This window comes from Hemitrygon akajei, chromosome 4 (assembly GCF_048418815.1).
Source record: "Hemitrygon akajei chromosome 4, sHemAka1.3, whole genome shotgun sequence".
NCBI lineage: Eukaryota > Metazoa > Chordata > Chondrichthyes > Myliobatiformes > Dasyatidae > Hemitrygon > Hemitrygon akajei.
Genome location: NC_133127.1, coordinates 79,926,435 through 79,940,170, shown reverse-complemented (window position 1 = coordinate 79,940,170; position 13,736 = coordinate 79,926,435).

The following is a 13,736-nucleotide window of genomic DNA, read 5'->3' as shown; positions in this document are numbered from 1 at the left end:
AATTGAATGCAAACTATCAACAGTCCACAAACAGTAAATAATACTCTCAATTAAATATTTAGATGTATGAAGTTGAGCCATATCAACCAAACATAAATTTACTCAGTTTCAAAGTTCAAAGCAAATTTACTATCATACAAATCACAATATACAACTCTGAGATTAATTTTCCTGTGGGCATACTCAGCAAATCTAGAGTAGTAACTATAACAGAATCAATGAAAGATCAACCAGCGTGCTGAAGACAACAAACTATGTAAATGCAAATATAAATGAATAGCATTAAACAACAAAAACATGAGGTAATAAGATAGAGTCCTTTAAGTAAGATTCCTGAAGAAGTAGAGGTGCTGCCATGCTTTCTTCACAATTGCACTTATATTTCTGACTGTCTTGACTATGATGTACTGTATGAGTTGGACTTAACATCTACAGGATTCATACCACATATTAATAATTCCCATGGATTACTTCTCCAAACAGGTTTGAAATGTAACTCACACTAAAATTATACAAGAATACAATTGTTCTATATCTATGTGGAAATATGCATGTCATAAAATATTTCTTAACATTTATTGTTTGACACCAAACCTAACACGGGATAAATAATACTTACCAATTACTAACAGGTGTAGCAGTCATTGTTTGCTTTTGCCATATTACAAAATACCATGAAGTCAATCACATAATTGTTTTTAGTTTGATTACTTAATGTTCCCTAACTTAATATTCACACTATTTTGTATCTTGACTTTCACTCTGACTTCCCATAGATATTGGACTTTTCTCTTCCTTGTACATAACTCTTTTTAGTCCACACTGTATTCCTTTTTCCGTGTTCTTACCCATACATTCAAAGAGGCTTCAATGGATGGGGACAAGCTAAACGTGTGGATAAGAACATGGAAAATGGAATACAGTGTGGGAAAATATGAGTTTATTTACCAAAATAACCAATTATTTGTCAAACAGGAAGAGCTCAGGCTCTGTTGACGCTCAGAGGCATGTAGGTGCAACGACACAACTTAAACTAGCTTTCCCAGTTCCGATGAAAGATCTTGAACCTGAAATGTTAACATTTTCTCTTTCCACAAATGCTACTTCACCTAGTGAGTCTTTGCATCATTTTGTGTTTCTATTTCCAATTTCTAACATCTGCATTTTTTGATCTTCAATTGCTTTTTGGAACTGACAACAGTAGGTTCATGCTTAATGTTATATCTCTCAAAGGATCTTCAGAACTATTATCCTCTGCATCACAGTGGAATCTTCCATTAACATATCAAGCACAATCTAAAGTTATTACCAGCCATTCATTAACCCCATAAGTGGCAAATGCCTTATAGAAACTAAGCTCTTCCACAAAGCCTATACTGTCTCTTCAGTTGCAGTAATACCTTCTGACTTAATAAAAATTAAGGTGGATCTCGAACTATCTATACTGGGCCCAACATATTGATGCAATTACAAAGAAGGCATAATAATGGCTATTTTTCATTAGGAGTTTGAGAAGAATTGGTATGTCACCTAAGATATTCTCAAATTTCTACAGATGTACTGTGGAGAGCATTCTAACTGGTTGCACCATCTGATATTGAGAGGCTACCGCACAGGATGGGAAAAAGATGCAGAAAGTTGTAACTCTGCCAACTCTATCATGGGCACCAGCCTCTCCAGCAACCAGGACACCTTCAAAAGCCGATGCCTCAAAAAGGCATCATTATGGACATGTCTTCTTTTTATTACTACCATAAAGAAGGGGGTACAGGAGCCTGAAAACATGCACTCAATATTTCAGAAACAGATTCTTCCCTTCCACCAACTGATTTCTGAATAGAAAATGAACCCATGAACACTACCTCAGTCTTTTTATCCTCTATTTTTGTGCTAGTTATTTAATTTAATTTCTTTTTTATACTTACTGTAATTTATAGTTTTTATTATTTTGTATAGCAATGTACTTCTGTCGCAAAACAATAAATTTCACAACATATGCCAGTGATATTAAACCTGATTTTGAAAATTACCTTGCTACAATATCTCATGCCAATTTTTATTTTGCATACCATCTTGCATATTTGCAGATGCTAGCAATGTTGCAGCTATTGTCCTGAAACTCCACCGTATCTGCTCTCTTATACTGTCCAAGCATCTTATGTATTCCTCTGAAATAGTCCACATCAATAATTGCACATGTGCCAATTCCTCTGAAAATGCTAAATCACTATCCAAATGGTACTCTGAACTTTGACTGTTTAAAACAATCTAAGATTCACTCTATTACATATCACCATGTTGACTTATTTGATGATCGACTGAGCTGATTTCCTCTTCAACCTCATGGAGTCCTCACAGATTCTTCAGTAATGCAGTTCTGCTCGAACATCTATCTGGCTGCCATAGCAAAGCAAACTTTGCAATGTTTCTTTTACCTACTACTACATCAGTGAAGTGGGATTGTTATGTTTTGTAATGTCATAAATTAATTGAAAGGTAAATATGGGAGCCTGGGGATAAATGTGACTCCTTCCTTTTACTTTTGTGAGGCATTCATTTATAACGTGGTGACATAATGATGTGTTGAATCAAGAGTTAAAACTGGCATGTCGCAAAGGTAATGGTACGGTTGTTATGGGGGATTTCAACATGCAGGTAGACTGGGAAAATCAGGTTGGTGCTGGACCCTAAGAAAGGAAGTTTGTGGAGTGCCTCCAAGATGGATTCTTAGAGCAGCTTGTACTGGAGCCTACCAAGGAGAAGACAATTCTGGATTTAGTGTTGTGTAATGAACCAGATTTGATAAGGGAACTCAAGGTAAAGGAGCCACTAGGAGGTAGTTACCATAATAAGGTAAGTTTTAATCTACAATCTGAGAGGGAGAAGGGAGAATCGGAAGTGTCAGTATTACAGTTGAACAACGGGGACTATGGAGCCATGAGGGAGGAGCTGGCCAAAGTTGACTGGAAAGATACCCTAGCAGGGATGACAGTGGAACAACAATGGCAGGTATTTCTGGGAATAATACAGAAGGTACAGGATCAGTTCATTCCAAAGAGGAAGAAAGATTCTAAGGGGAGTAAGGGACGACCATGGCTGACAAGGGAAGTCAAGGACAGAATAAGAATAAAAGAGAAGTACAACATAGCAAAGATGAGCAGGAAGCCAGATTGGGAAACTTTTAAAGAGCAACAGAAGATAACTAAAAAGGCAATACAGGGAGAAAAGATGAGGTACGAAGGTAGGCTAGCCAAGAATATAAAGGAGGATAGTAAAAGCTTCTTTAGGTATGTGAAGAGGAAAGAAATTAGTTAAGACCAAAGTTGGGCCTCGAAGACAGAAACGGGTGAATTTATTAGGGGGAACAAGGAAATGGCAGATGAGTTGAACAGGTACTTTGGATCTGTCTTCACTAGGGAAGACACAAACAATCTCCCAGATGTAATAGTGACCAGAGGACCTAGGGTAACGGAGGAACTGAAGGAAATTCACATTAGGCAGAAAATGGTGCTGGGTAGACTGATGGGACTGAAGGCTGATAAATCCCCAGGGCCTGATGGTCTGCATCACAGGATACTTAAGGAGGTGGCTCTAGAAATCGTAGACGCATTGGTAATCATTTTCCAATGTTATATAGATTCAGGATCAGTTGCTGAGGATTGGAGGGTGGCTAATGTTATCCCACTTTTTAAGAAAGGAGGGAGAGAGAAAACAGGGAATTATAGACCAGTTAGCCTGACATCAGTGGCGGGGAAGATGCTGGAGTCAATTATATAAGATGAAATAGCAGCACATTTGGATAGCAGTTAACAGGATCAGTCTGAGTCAGCATGGATTTACAAAGGGGAAATCATGCTTGCCTAATCTTCTGGAATTTTTTGAAGATGTAACTATGAAAATGGACAAGGGAGAGCCTGTGGATGTAGTGTACCTGGACTTTCAGAAAGCCTTTGATAAGGTCTCACATAGGAGATTAGTGGGCACATGGTGTTGGGGGTAGGGTACTGACATGGATAGAAAATTGGTTGGCAGACAGGAAACAAAGAGTAGGGATTAACGGGTCCCTTTCAGAATGGCAGGCAGTGACTAGTGGGGTACCGCGAGGCTTGGTGCTCGGACCACAGCTATTTACAATAAACATTAATGATTTAAATGAAGGGATTAAAAGTAACATTAGCAAACTTGCAGATGACACAAAGCTGGGTGGCAGTGTGAAATGTGAGGAGGATGTTATGAGAATGCAGGGTGACTTGGACAGGTTGGGTGAGTTGGCAGATGCATAGCAGATGCAGTTTAATGTGGATAAATGTGAGGTTATCCACTTTGGTGGCAAGAACAGGAAGTCAGATTACTATCTGAATGGTATCAAGTTAGGAAAAGGGGAAGTACAACAAAATCTACATGTCCTTGTTCATCAGTCACTGAAAGTAAGCATGCAGGTACAGCAGGCAGTGAAGAAAGCTAATGGCATGTTGGCCTTCATAACAAGGGGAGTTGAGTATAGGAACAAAGAGGTCCTTCTGCAGTTGTACAGGGCCCTGGTGAGACCACACCTGGAGTACTGTATTCAGTTTTGGTCTCCAAATTTGAGGAAGGACATTCTTGCTATTGAGGGAGTGCAGCGTAGGTACACGAAGTTAATTCCCAGGATGGCGGGACTGTCATATGTTGAAAGATTGGAGTGACTAGAATTTAGAAGGATGAGAAGGGATCTGATTGAAACATATAAGATTATTAAGGGATTGGACATGCTAGAGGCAGGAAACATGTTCCTGATGTTGGGGGAGTCCAGAACCAGAGGCCACAGTTTAAGAATAAGGGGTAGGCCATTTAGAACAGAGTTGAGGAAAAACTTTTTCACCCAGAGAGTTGTGGATCTATGGAATGTTCGGCCTCAGAAGGCAGTGGAGGCCAATTCTCTAGATGCTTTCAAGAAAGAGTTAGATAGAGCTCTTAAAGATAGCAGAGTCAAGGGATATGGGGAGAAGGCAGGAACGGGGTACAGATTGTGGATGATCAGCCATGATCACAGTGAATGGCAGTATTTGCTCGAAGGGCTGAATGGCCTACTCCTGCACCTATTGTCTATTGCCTTTCACATGTTTTTACGTATAAACATTAATTATGTAAACAAAGAATGCTTAATCAAATATTTACAATATTACTCAAATACTGCTAAAATATTAAATACACAACAATTCTCCCTGCTTGCCTATAAACTCCAACTCAATATAGAATGCACCTCAAAAGACTTAATCGCTGTGGAGGATTTCTTACTCTTGTCAGATAACGTCTTTCAAGGGACGTCACTCGATTAGGCAAATGAAACTTGTGACTGTGAAACAATCTCAGATTCTAGATGCCACCCTCCTCCCCCCCCCCCCCCACCCGTGGTGATTGTAGGAGTTGACTGTGGGCCTGCAGGAAGTGGTACTGACTGCTCTGGACAACTTTCTTCTGGACATGTTAGCATCCCAAACAGTGTATGACAAGCTGCTTGATCTGCTAATCTATCCCACACCAGCAGACAAGGCTTTGAGCCAGCACTTTCACTTTCACCACACCTAGATGGCCAGCATGAGGCTCCGCCAACACTTTATCTCTCAATGAATAAACTCTTCTTGGGCTTCAAGCCGGGTACAGGTATCGATTATAACTGACGTTTTGATGACGAACTCTGTGATCTTCTTCTGGGATGATGCCTGTGTATGTCTAATCTGGTTGTATTAGATTCTTTTTCACTTTGGATGGTGCAACAACTCTTAACCCCCACGTAAGGACACCTCTGTCAGAGGCAAGTTCATCATGGCACTGGTAAAAATGGGGGAACAGGAATATCTGCAGCATATTCCAGCTATTTTGGGTCCCATGTAGATCTGAGACAGTATGGGGTCTGTTCTGGTTTCCTGTTGGATCATCTTGGCTGTAATAAGGAGACTTTTGATTTGCATTAGGGAGAATACATCAAAAGGAGTGTCCCTCCTTTGTAAATTGTTTGGTTATTTCCTTTCCAAGTAAATAGGACAGTCCATCAGCATTTCCATGATTAGTTGTATGCATGGATTTGATCTTGTAATCGTGTCCTTCAAGAAACATCTCTGCATTTGTGCTGCTGTTGTTAGTAGAACACCCTTCTGTGGATTGAAAATGGATACTAGTGGCTGATGATCAGTAATGAGGGTAAACTCTCTCACATACAGGCACTGAATGAAATCTTTTACACCTCAAACCAGGCTCAAAGCCTCTCTGTCAATCTGTGCATAATTTTTTTCTGTAGTCATAAGGGGAATGATGCAAAAGCAATGGGTGTTCACTCATAACATGTGACGTGACTGCACCCACTGTATACCATAGGGTGAAGTGTCACAAGCAAGCTTCACTGGACTATGTGGATCATAATGTGTGAGTACAGTATCTGACATCACCATTTCCTTTGTCTTTTGAAAAGCAACCTCACACTGCTTTATAGAACCATAGAACACTACAGCACAGTACAGGCCCTTCAGCCCTCCATGTTGTGCCGACCCATATAATCCTTAAAAAAAATCCATTACTAACTATCCATTGCCGTTTCTTCCTAATTGGTAGTAGTAAGTTAAAGGGGAGGGGCATATTAGCTAGACTGGAGAAACCTGTTATAGTAAGTGACTTATCTTACAAGGGACTGCAATGGTGACACGTGCTTTGGCCTTGGGGAATCCTCCATTGCTTGAATTTTCTCAGCACACATGTGTGATTCTTTTGCGTAAATGGCGTGACCACGGTAAGTGATGCTTGCTTTAAAGAATTCACATGTGTTGCATTGTGCTCTGAGCCCATAACCTTCTAAACTTTTCAAACTATGTTGAGATTTTGAAGATGTTCCTTGTCATCCTCACAGATAACAATGATGTCATCAGGTAACATTGAGAGCAGAGGCAGCCTTGCAGTACCTGGTCCATACTTTTTGCCAGAGTGCAAGTACAGATACTACTCCAAAAATAAGCTTATTTACAGCTATTAAGTCCTTTGTAAGTGGTTATGGTGAGAAAAACTAAACTATAATAGGCTTACTTCGGAGTAGCATCTTCTTCCATCTCGATCCGTTGGAAGGCCTCAGCTGTCCACTTTGCTGAAGTGTTTCCCTCCAGAAAGGTTTGCAAAGATATCCTCTATTCTGGACAAAGGGTATGGATGCACTTTCAGTACTGGGTCAATGGTGACCTGAATCCTAAGATCACCACATATCCTGTCAGACCAATGCATCTTGGCTACTAGGACCAGTGGTGTTGAAAATAATTCCTTCAGTCTACATATGATCCAGCTCATTATCAGGATGGCATGAACTGGATGGGCTTTGTAAAACTTGAGTGTGGCATTTTAATTTAACACTATTTTACCCTTGATATGTTTGAGTTCTCCAATGTCATCACTTTCAGTTGACTCTCTTTCAGGGGATGTGGCACGCAACTGATGGATGAATCTCCAATCAGGTTGAAGTTGTCTCAGCCACTCATGCCCCCCGTGATGGCCTTCTTGTTTTTACCACATGCAAGCCCAATGTGGCTTGTTGGTTGTCATATTTCACTGTTACAAATATCATTCCCACAGGAATTATCTTTTCTCCAGTATAAGTTCTTAGTTGGATATCTGCAGGCTCCAGTTCAGTATTTTGAAGTGCCATTCAAACTCATTTTGTAGAACAACTGAAACAGCTGAACCAGTGTCCAATTCCATCTTAATTAATTTGCCGTTCACTTCTGGTGTAAGCCATTTTGCTTGTCTATTGTTAATTTTTACATTGTAAATCTCAAAGCTACCCAGACCTGTGTCACTCTCATCATTATCAGAATTTTTTATCAACAGCATGCAAATTAGTGCTCCTTTTGAAACTGCAAATTGACCATTTATCTTTTTCTCTTTCCTGTGCAGTCCATTTATTTTTGTCTGCCTTATATGCTCTTTGGTTGTTTCCTATTTTGTGGCATTTTCTGCAAGTTTCACCTTTAACCCTGATTAGTTTGGTGTATGAGAGCCCCTGCTACAATGGTAAACCAAGTTGTTCAGCCAGGCTGGTTTCTGTTTAGACATTGTAACTTTGTTCCTGCTCACAACTCAATTGTGTCTCTGGCTGCTGTTTTCAATCATGCAGCACTTCGAACTGCTCTTTTAAATGTGCATTGTGCCTCAGTCAGCACCCATTTCTTAATGCTTTCTAGTAAGATTCCACAAAGTAAATTATCTCTCAGTGCATCAAGTCTAGCACTGAAGTGACAGTGCTCACAATCTCTTCAATTCAGCCACAAAAGCTGTAATTGATTCACCTTCCTTTTGATTCTGCTTCTTAAGCCTAAAGCGTTCTGCAATCAACAATGGTTTTGGTTCTAAATGTTCCTGGTGTGGCAGTCCGCACATACAGCGCTTGGAACGCCATCGGAAGCTGCGAGCAGACGCACGACCCACTCGGGGCAGACTTTTCGGGGTCGGTCTGATGTCACGTCGGCCCTGCTGTTCGCAGGGACCCATGGGAAGGGAGTTTTAAGCGCACGGGTTTGAATCAGTAAAACCAGTCCGAGTTCAGCTCTCTCTGCCTCCGTGTGTTCCTTTTGTAGCGCCTTGCGCGCCACTACATTGGTGACCCCGACGTTCCAGACGGCATCTGGAACCAGTGACTCCGCAGCCAGCCACGAGTTCGAGCAATTCACACAACACGGTTGCTCTGAAGCTTCCGACTTGCTGGGCCACTCAGCCCCACGTTTGGTTCGAGCAGGCTGAGGCCCAGTTCAATATCAGAAACATTACGGCCGACGCCACGCAGTACTACTACGCAGTCAGAGCGCTCAACCAGGAGACGGCAGGCCGGATCATCGACTTCCTACACCAGCCGCCAACGGAGGACAGGTACACTCAGCTTAAGGCGCTCCTGCTCCGTACCTTTGGACTCTCCAGCCACGAGCAGGCCGCACGGCTCCTACACGTGGACGGCCTGGGCGACCGCACGCCATCCGAGCTCATGAACGGCCATAAGCTGTGCCTTTTATTCGAACAGTTGTTCCTCGAGCAAATGCCAGAGGACATTCACCTCCTCCTCACGGGTGAGGATTTCAGCGATGCGCACGGGGTCGCAGCTAAAGCAGACATCCTTTGGCAGAGCAAGCAACGTGGAGCAGCCTCCATGGGCCTAGCCACAGTTGCGCGCCCCAAAGCACCAGCCCTACAACCGAAGCCGCCGAGACCCATGGGGGGAAAAGTCAACAGTTCAGAGCAATGGTGTTTCTATCACCAAAGGTGGGGTTCAGGCGCGCGCCGCTACCGTCCACCATGTGCTTTTCCAGAAAACACCGGGGCCAGCGGTCGCTAATGGCAATGACGGCTGGCCACGGAGACAGCCTCCTGTACCTCTGGGACCGACACTCCAGGCAGCGCTTCCTGGTAGACACTGGGGCCAAAATCAGAGTGCTTCCCCCCTCGAATATGGACATTCGTAACGCGGTCCCAGGCCCCGAACTCACCGCCACAAATGGTACCAGTATTCGGATGTACGGCCCGCGAACTATCACACTGCATATCGGGTCCAGCCGTTTCACTTGTTTCACGTTGGTGGTGGTGTCACAGCCACTACTAGGGGCAGACTTCCTCCGCACCAACTGTCTCCTGGTCGACTTGAAAGCCCGGCGTTTGATCCACACCGAGACGTTCCAGACTTTCCAACTCAGAGAAGCCAAGCTACCAGCCCTCCACCTGGATTCCGTGACCCTCTCAGTTAACGAATTCACCAGGGTGTTGGCGGAATTCCCCTCCATAGTCACCCCGCAGTTCTCCACGGCCGACCCCAAGCACGGCGTGCAGCACCACATCCCCATGCAAGGCCCACCGCTGCACGCCCGAGCTCGCAGGCTCACACCCGGCAAGCTCCTCCTCGCCAAGGAGGAGTTCCGTAAGATGGAAGAGCTGGGGATCATACGCCGCTCAAACAGCCCGTGGGCATCCCCGCTGCACATGGTGCCCAAGTCCGCAGGAGGATGGAGGCCCTGCTGAGCCTACAGAAGGCTCAATGATGCCACAACCGCCGACAGATACCCGGTACCCCACATCCAGGACTTCACAGCGAACCTGCACTGAGCGACCATCATCTCAAAAATCGACCTGGTCAGGGGGTACCATCAGATCCCAGTGCACCCCGACAATGTGCCCAAGACAGCCCTCATCACCCCGTTCGGCTTGTTCGAATTCCTGAGGATGCCTTTTGGTCTGAAGAATGCAGCCCAAACTTTCCAGAGGCTCATGGACACGGTGGGACGCGGCCTGGATTTCGCTTTCATTTACTTGCACGATATCCTGGTGGCCAGCAGTTCGCACCAAGAGCACGTGGCACATTTGCGCCAGCTCTGCCAATGCCTAAGCGACCATGGACTGGAAATCAATCCGGCAAAGTGCCAGTTCGGGCTTGCGGAGATTGACTTCTTGGGCCACAGAGTCAATCGGCACGGCGCAGTTCCCCTACTAGACAAGATCCGCCAGTTCCCCAAGCCCAACACGGTCAAGGGCCTGCAAGAATTCTTGGGGATGGTCAACTTTTATCATCGGTTCGTGCCGTCGGCGGCACGCATCGAGACCCTTGTTCAGCCTGATGGCCGGCAAGGCCAAAGAGTGGCATGGGACGCGGAGTCCACGGAGGTGTTCGAGCAGACCAAGGAGGCGCTGGCAAAGGTGGCCCTCCTAGTGCACCCGAGAGTCGATGTACCCATGGCACTCACAATCAACGCTTCCAACACTGCAGTTGGCAGAGTCCTGGAGCAGCTTGTTGAAGACCAGTGGCGGCTGCTCGCTTTCTTCAGCCGGCACCTACGGCCACCGGAGATGAAATACAGTGCCTTCGACAGAGAGTTGCAGCAGATCGACTCCTGTGTGACATGTCTACCGGCAAACCCCAACCCGTGGTTCCAGCAGCATGGAGGCGCTGGGTGTTCGACACGCTGCACGACCTGGCCCACCCGTCCATCCGGGCGTCCATCAAGCTGGTAGCAGACAGATTCGTCTGGCACGGTTTGCTCAAACAGGTCGGACACTGGGCCAGGATCTGCGAACACTGTCAGACTGCCAAAGTCCAGCGGCACGTGAAGGCTCCCCTCCAGCAGTTCCAGCCGCCACGTAGGAGGTTCCAACACATCCACGTGGACATCGTCGGCCCCCTGCCAGTCTCCCAGGGCGCCAGGTATATCTTTACCATGGTAGACAGGTTCACCAGATGGCTGGAAGCCGTACCGCTCACAGACACGTCCCCGAGTTCTGCACCAGGGCACTCATTGCCAACTGGATCGCCAGGTTCGGCCTCCCAACGAACATCACCTCCGACAGAGGGGCACAGTTCACGTCTGGTTTGTGGACAGCACTGGCGCAGCTCCTGGGCACCCAGCTGCATCACACCACAGCGCACCATCCCCAGTCCAACGGTTTGGTAGAGCGATTCCACTGGCATCTCAAGTCAGCCCTGATGGCACACCTCAGGGGCCCCAACTGGACAGACAAGCTTCCCTGGGTCCTACTGGGCATCCACACAGCCCCCAAGGAGGACCTGGGCACCTCCTCGGCGGAATTGGTCTACGGCACCCCCCCTGACGGTCCCAGGCGAGTTCGTACCTGAGGCCCAAGGTTCAGAAGAAACTCCAGCTGCGGTGCTAACGAGGCTGCAGGACAAGATTGGGACCCTAGCGCCGGTCCCGACCTCCAGGCATGATCCCACGCCATCCTTCACCCCTAAAGACCTCTGAGACTGTGAGTATGTTTTTATTTGCAGGGGCATGCACAGGTCACCTCTACAGTGGCCATACGAGGAACCCGTCAAGGTGATCCGGCACAACAGAACCACGTGTGTCGTGGAGGTGGGTGGCCAGGAAGAGACTTTTACAGTGGACCCCCTCAAACCGGCGCACTTGGACATTGAGCAGCCGGTGACAGTTCCCGCACCGCACCGGCAGGGCCAGCACCCTGGCAAGCCAGACAGACTGGGGTCTCCACTCCCCCGATGGACATTTCTTGGGGGGGTGGTGTGGCGGTCCACACACACGGGGCTCGAAATGCCATCGGAAGCTGCAAGCAGACGCGCGACCCACTCGGGGCGGACCTTCCGGGGATGGTCTGATGTCACGTCCACCCCGCTGTTCGCAGGGACCCATGGGAAGGGGGGTTTTAAGCGCGTGGGTTTGAATCAGTAAAACAAGTCCGAGTTCAGCTCTCTCTGCCTCTGTGTGTTCCTTTCGTAGTGCCTTGCGCGCCACTACGCTGTATTACTTTCAAGATATCAGCAAAACTCATTTCAGCTAGTTTGGTTGGAGCAGTTAAACTTCTAAGCAAAGTGCATGCTCTTCCACTTACTGAACTCAGTAACACTTCCGCTCATTTTCATTGGCTATTTCAGTTGCTACAAAATACTGCTCAATTTAATCAGTATATGTCACGCAGTTATCTTTTGTGCAATTGAACGCATCCATCTTTCCAATGTAGCCAGCCTTTTTTTATTTATAATTACTATCACCCAGTATTCACTGTTTATGAACATGTGAATTCCATCTGTTTTCTGCCTTTCTTTTAACTTGACCATCTTTCTCCTCTTCCAAAGAGACACATGCTGTGCTTTTTTAAAAAAAGACTTGAACATTTTTCTCTCCTCTTTCAAAGAAAAAAACATACTGCACTTCAATGGGTAGGTAGTCGTCTCGGGTTCATTCTAAAATGTCATCATCACCACTGTTATGTTTTGTAATTCCATAAACTAATCGAAAGTAAAGCCCAGCAGCCCAGGGATAAACAAGTCTACTTCGTTTTACTTTAGTGAGGTGCTCACTTGTGACGTGGTTGCATGGTGATGTGTGCCATTCATATTCTTTTACATATAGTATGAATAATGTAAACAAATAAAAAAATCTTAATCAAACAAAATATTTACAATATTACACAAATACTACAGAAACTTTAAATAAACAACAGGGATATGTCTCAACCTAGCTAGCAGACACATGACAATCAGCATTGAAAACATCTGGCTTCTGAAGAATGATCTCAATAGTTGTTTTATCTCACAAAAAGTGTGTGCTTTGCTGACATTGCCAACTTAAAACCACAGCTCTGCTTCTGGGAATATCACATTTCCATTCCCTGCCATGCAATTTCATCACAGTCCTTGGCTGTATATTGATCAATATTTTCTTGGTATCTTTAAAATCAATCTTTTCTGTTATTGGACCAACTTTCTAAATTATCTCTTCCAAGAAGCCCTTCTATCTATCTACCCACTCAGCTTGCCTTTAAGCTTAAACTTCAGACACATAGTTTTAAACTCTGAAGGATAGGCCTTGGTGCATCATCAGGGGTATTATCATCACTACATCTTTCCACAGAGACAGACACAGTCTACCTTTGCTTTACTCACGCCACAAATTATATTTTCTGTTGGCATCTCAGGTAATATATTGATATCATCAATTTTCATTTGCATTACTTTGTTGGACCCACAGCCAGTGATTTTGATTAGGCATGACAGTAAGCTTTAGACTTCTTGTCAGTCCCCCAAACCCAGCAGATGAGTGATGTATTTAGGTGAAGTTGATCATTTAAATGCCAGTTGCAACGCTTCTTTCAAACATACACTCTTCAATCCAAATAACTCAGTCTAATCTCTGTCCATAAGCATTCGTAATCCATGATTGATTATAATAGATAACTGGACTAATCTATGACTTCTAACAATTCAACTATTC